Genomic DNA, 5,324 nt, shown 5'->3' with positions numbered 1-5,324 from the left:
CTAGGCCAATTTGTGATATGTCTCTAGGTTGGTGACTTTCTCCTTAAGTCTGTTAATATCCATGGTTTGAAGGGACATTTCTTCCATTGCTTTGACCAGCCTGTTTGCTTCATCACTTGTGGAGCTTGTTGTTGTTGATTGTGTTGTTGATGTAGTATTCGGTAGTGCAGTGGCCATTGGAGCAGTGGGAGCTAATGATGCTGCCAAAGTAGAAGGTATAGTTGTGGTCACTTTTGGAATGACAGTTGTAGGAGCATTATCCAGACTAGCTTGTTTGAGTTGCATCAAGCTATCCAGTTCTTTCTCCATCTCCTTCAACTGATCATTCAGTTGCAGCACTAAGTCCATCATTTCCTCATGATTGGCCTGGCTTTCTAGGACTTCCTTTGTCTGTGGGTGCTATGAAGGAGGTAGTTTAAATTGTTTCTTGAGGGATTCTATATCCTCATTCTTCTTCTTGATTAATTTATCTGTGGCCTTAACATCACTTGGATCATGGCCCAGTTCAATGATCAAGTCCTCCAAGGATTTTATCCTAGTGTCTTTGGCCTGTGAGGAGGCCTTTTCCAGCTTGAATTGGGTTGTCACATTATCCAATGAATCTTTCAGCTTAAAAGCATCCATGGCCTTTTTTGTGAGGGTGGAGTAAATCATTTCTCCATCCTAATTATGGAACTCTATCTGATCAATGGGATGAACATTCCTAGACAACACCTCAAAATTTGTTTTCTTGTAGTTTGTTGAGGTATTTGGTTGCTGTACTATAGGCTGCAAAAATGATACCTGCATTTTCCTTGCTTTGATGTCAAAGGCTGACATCAATCTGGTCTGGTTTGGTGGTGTAAGATTGAGGTATTGGGCATATGTCTCTGCCTTCAATTTTTCATTTCTCATATTTATCTCTTTGAATCTGTCTTTGATATCCTTTTCCTTGTCAACTTGCTTGACCAAGGAAGAAATCTCCATACTCTGTTGTCTCTCTATCATCTGTGTATTGGAGGTTTATGGTTGCTCTATTTCACCTGGTGCAACTATTTTAGTTGTTTCTTTACTTCTCTGACCCCTTGCCTCAGTGTCAATTATTTCCTCTGAAACAATATTCTCCTCCTGTTCAAAGATAGGATTTAACTTGGGCCTCTTGCTTGGCTCAAACAACTCATTAGTAGTCTCCATGGCAGAGCTAGATGCCTCTTCCCTATTCCTCTTAGGATTCTTCTCTTCATTAGCTGGGGTTGGAAGGACGGGAGGAATGTTCATTGGCTCCCCTCGTTCTGGAACCTGCAGGAAAAAGTTGTGATAAAATTGTCCTTCAAGATCAATGAGTGTGTTCTCTACATCCACAACAGTGTTGTCCATATCAATCAAGGTGCTATTTGCCCATGCATCCTAGTTAGCAAACTGTTCAATGTCAGGTCTTGGGTGGTGGATGTATGCTCCCAACTTGACCCTGAGTCTAAGCTTGTTTATGACCCCATGAGGGTCATAGTGCCAGATGAAATTGTTTCTTAATTTAATTTGTTGAAGTAACCTATTGGCCTCTGGTCCAACCTCTCTATTGTTGCAAATGAATGGGCCCATTTGGTTTTTCACTTTGAACTAGGTTTTCTTCCTATAAGCTAGGAAGTGGACTTCATCAGAGTTGATGATTTGTCTGAAGTATTCAAGAGAAAATATCCTCATAGGGAGGTATTTGGGCAACTTATAGGGGGCTAGCTCACAACCATAAATTCTGATCTCAATGTGGTTTTGGTACAAGTACCAATCTCCCACCTTGTTGTTCTTGGCCAATTGCAGTACTCTCTTGATCTCTGGGCTAATTCTAGGCTGAGTCTTAGAAGTCAGCATGTTCATGACTGGGTACACAAAGGAATCTATGAAATCTTTGTAGGTGAATGCTATGGAAAACTTCTGGACCAAGGGTGTCCAGTAGATGACTGATCTCTCCTTTCCCTTGGTGTCCAATTTCTGGATCCTCACAAGGAACTTATCTGTTTGGTAATACAAAAACATATAAAACAACACTGAAGAGTATTTGAAAACTCTTTCAGTGGGCAGTCTGGTGAATTGTTCATGCATTCTGTCTGCAATGAACTGAGCATAATCATACATAATAGCAGGAGGCTTTCTGGAGTGAAAATGGACAGGAAGGCCATGATGACCTCATCCACATGCTCATCTGATGTGTATCCTAGGATGAATGAGAGCATGGTGATTATGCGCCTTCCAGTCTCTGAAAAAATAGTGGCAGCATAGGGTGGAGTGTTTGTAGGAGTATGGCGTTCCTCAATGATGAAATTCTAGAAAATTTGTTTGATTTTGACTGGGTCTAGTGTGATGTACAGGTCCAACAGATTTCCAATGGACAGAGGGGTCTAATTAGGGATAGGTTGGATTTGTAGCATCTGGTTGATGGATTCAACAATAATGGTGAATAGTAACTCATGGTTTGGTGCCACAATAGCCCTTTGGCTTGGGAAATAGTAGGCATGAGAAAAATGTACAATGTCTAGGAATGGGTGAACTTCTAGGAATATATAATTAGGAAAATTGGATTCCCAAAGGTGAATGTCATCTACGTGGTTTAGAAACCTATCCTTACTCTAGCAGTGGATTTTCAGAAGGTGGCCTGGAGTAGTAGTGTCTTTAATTTGGAAATCCCTGTTTGCTAGGGCCAAATGGTCAATGTCGAGGTGAGGGGTTGACACAGGTTTGACATCCAGAGAGGTTTGGGCAGCCATATTTAGAATACATGTGGGATCAGGCTTATAAAGGCTGAAGTTATGCTGTTTTAAAACTCAGGTGCAGTGATAGGGTAATGGCAGTTTGCAGGATAGGGGTTTGGGTATTAAGTGGGGGAAATGTTCTCAATTTAGGGAAAATCAATTTAAATTCAATTAATTATTTCTTGAATTGACTGTACATTTTTAAACTGAGAGGGTTGTTTCTAGTTTGTTATCAAAATACCTGGAATTTGAGGTTCAGACTACAAACTAGTGTGAATGGCAGCTACAGGGGGTATTGTGGCTTCAGTTGTGCATTGTAGGGATGAATTAGGCTTCCAGAGCGTGTTCGAGAGGCAGTTGATAGTCAAATCTGGTTGCAGAAGCTCAGTGGCACAGGAAATTTTAGGAGGTTTTCACAGAGCAAATGAGCGAAAAAGAGTGAAAATGGGCATCTTTCGCCTTTTAACCGACAACAGTTAGAAATTGGTGGGGAAATTCATTATGAACAATGATGGTTTTCAATTACATGGGGAGGCGGTTTAGGGGGCCATCACATTGCTTTTGGCCATCAGGCGGTATTTTCTCGAGAGAACACGAGTTCACACAGTGTTTCACGTTGCCAAAAGGGGCTTGGGCAATACCGCTCACATCACGCGCTCTCGGGAGGGTAAAGTTCGGGAGGTGAATGGACGTGATATCGATGCACGCCGTCAGAACTGGGGGTGGCAGATCGGATGGATGTCACATAGTGAAGTTGCACGACGGGAAATCGGGGTGAAAATTAGCAGGGCCCAGGGGTTAATTACAATTGATTTGTAATGAATTTTTGAGTAATGGTTTGATTAAAAATATAATGACTGGGGTTTATGTAGCGGGATTAGTTTACCGCACCAGAGTGGCGGTTTAAACAAGTTTTGTCGAGAAAATGGTGAATTGTGGGGTTTATTAATAATGCTGGGGGGTGGGGGGGGGGATAAAACTGAGGATAAAGGGGGTTTCATGGGTTTTTAGGAAAAATAAGGAAAATAATAAAGGGAAAGTGGTTTCTTCAAAGGGAAATGGGTTTCACACTAGGGAAAAGAGGTATTTGGGTAGGGGAATGAGTTTGGAGGGTAAATTTCTAGGGAAATGTGTGAAACCAAGGGGCAAGGGTGAAAATGAAGGGAAAAGGTGTCTTCATAAGTAATGAAGGGGTGAAAGGGGAAATTAATATGTAGTGGGGGATGAAATGAAGTGAGGGGGAGTTAGCCAAATCATCTTGTGAACATGCTTTTACTTTCATAATTGCTCCTACACACTAAGACACATGATTAAACATGATAAATGTGCTTTTGTTTCAATGAAATTTGTACTTTTTGCAACCTTTCTTCTACTTACCCTACTTACCCTAACATTTTTTCTTCACTTTGTTGGGTGCATTTAAGCTAGAAGACCCTTTCCTTTCTTTTTTCTTTTGAAAAGTAAACTATCTACTTCTAACCTTATATCTTCCAATGGCTTAGATTAAGCTTATGAGCACATTTTATTTCTCTACCTATCTATTGATCTGCCAAGATTAAAAAGTTTGCCCATATCTTTATTCTCTAACTATAAATAGGAAATCTAAAGCATGAAGTAGTCAAGATTAAATAGTTTGAATATCATGGGTTGTGGCACGTATGACAAGCTGCACACAACCATTATTTTAGACAGTAAAGTAAAGAGTTATGGCACTTGGACTTGCACACTTTCATGATCTATGTTTTGTTTGGGGTTCATATTTTTTTTCATTTTTCTGATCTTTTCTTATTCTTTTTGTCTTTTGATATTTCTTTTAGGACATACCCTCTTCACATTTTTTAATTTTAATATGGAAAACATTTGCATAAGAAAAGGTATGTACAATATTACAAGACTTAACCATAGTCAATTCAAAATTATGAATCCTATTATTATAGGACTCTAACACCGGACACCCAAATCTAGACCAAATGTATTAAAAAATGAGCTTCGCGGTAGTATCTGTGCTACAATCCTTCACTGGTTGTGCCTCGGCTCACCTTGTAAAATATTCAGTTGTAGTGATTATGTATCTTGTGATAGTATTCTTTCCAGTGGGTTAATATGTACAACAAAGTCAATAGCCCATTTTTCAAATGCTTGCAACATCACCTATGGATTTAATGGCATTTCTTCTCTTCTAGATGGCCTTCCCATTCTTTGACATATATCACACACTCAACAAAACTCTTTTGTATCCTTATATAATGTGGACCACCATAACCCAACTCTCAAGATTTTTTGTGCAGCGGCCTTTCCTACATAATGTCCACTTATAATCCCCCCATGAGCTTCTACTAAATACTCTGCCTTTCATGTTCTGGGATGTATCTTTGTAATAATTCATCTGGTCTCATTTTGTAAAAGTTCCCTGCAATTAACATGAAATTAGATGCTTTTACCACCAACTCTTTCTTCTGCTATGTAGTGTACTCTGTGGGTGCCATTCCTATGGCCAAAGACTGAATAATATCTGCGAAGTGATAATTCGTGACCCTAATTGCAAAACACTGCATGTCGGGCAGGTTATTTTCGATATTGGTGGGTTCTTCTCCTGTCTCC

Source organism: Pinus tabuliformis, chromosome 1_2, assembly GCF_031772625.1.
Source record: "Pinus tabuliformis cultivar Carrire ecotype Pingquan chromosome 1_2, CPIR1, whole genome shotgun sequence".
In the NCBI taxonomy this organism is placed as follows: domain Eukaryota; kingdom Viridiplantae; phylum Streptophyta; class Pinopsida; order Pinales; family Pinaceae; genus Pinus; species Pinus tabuliformis.
Note: the sequence above shows the minus strand (reverse complement) of the source record.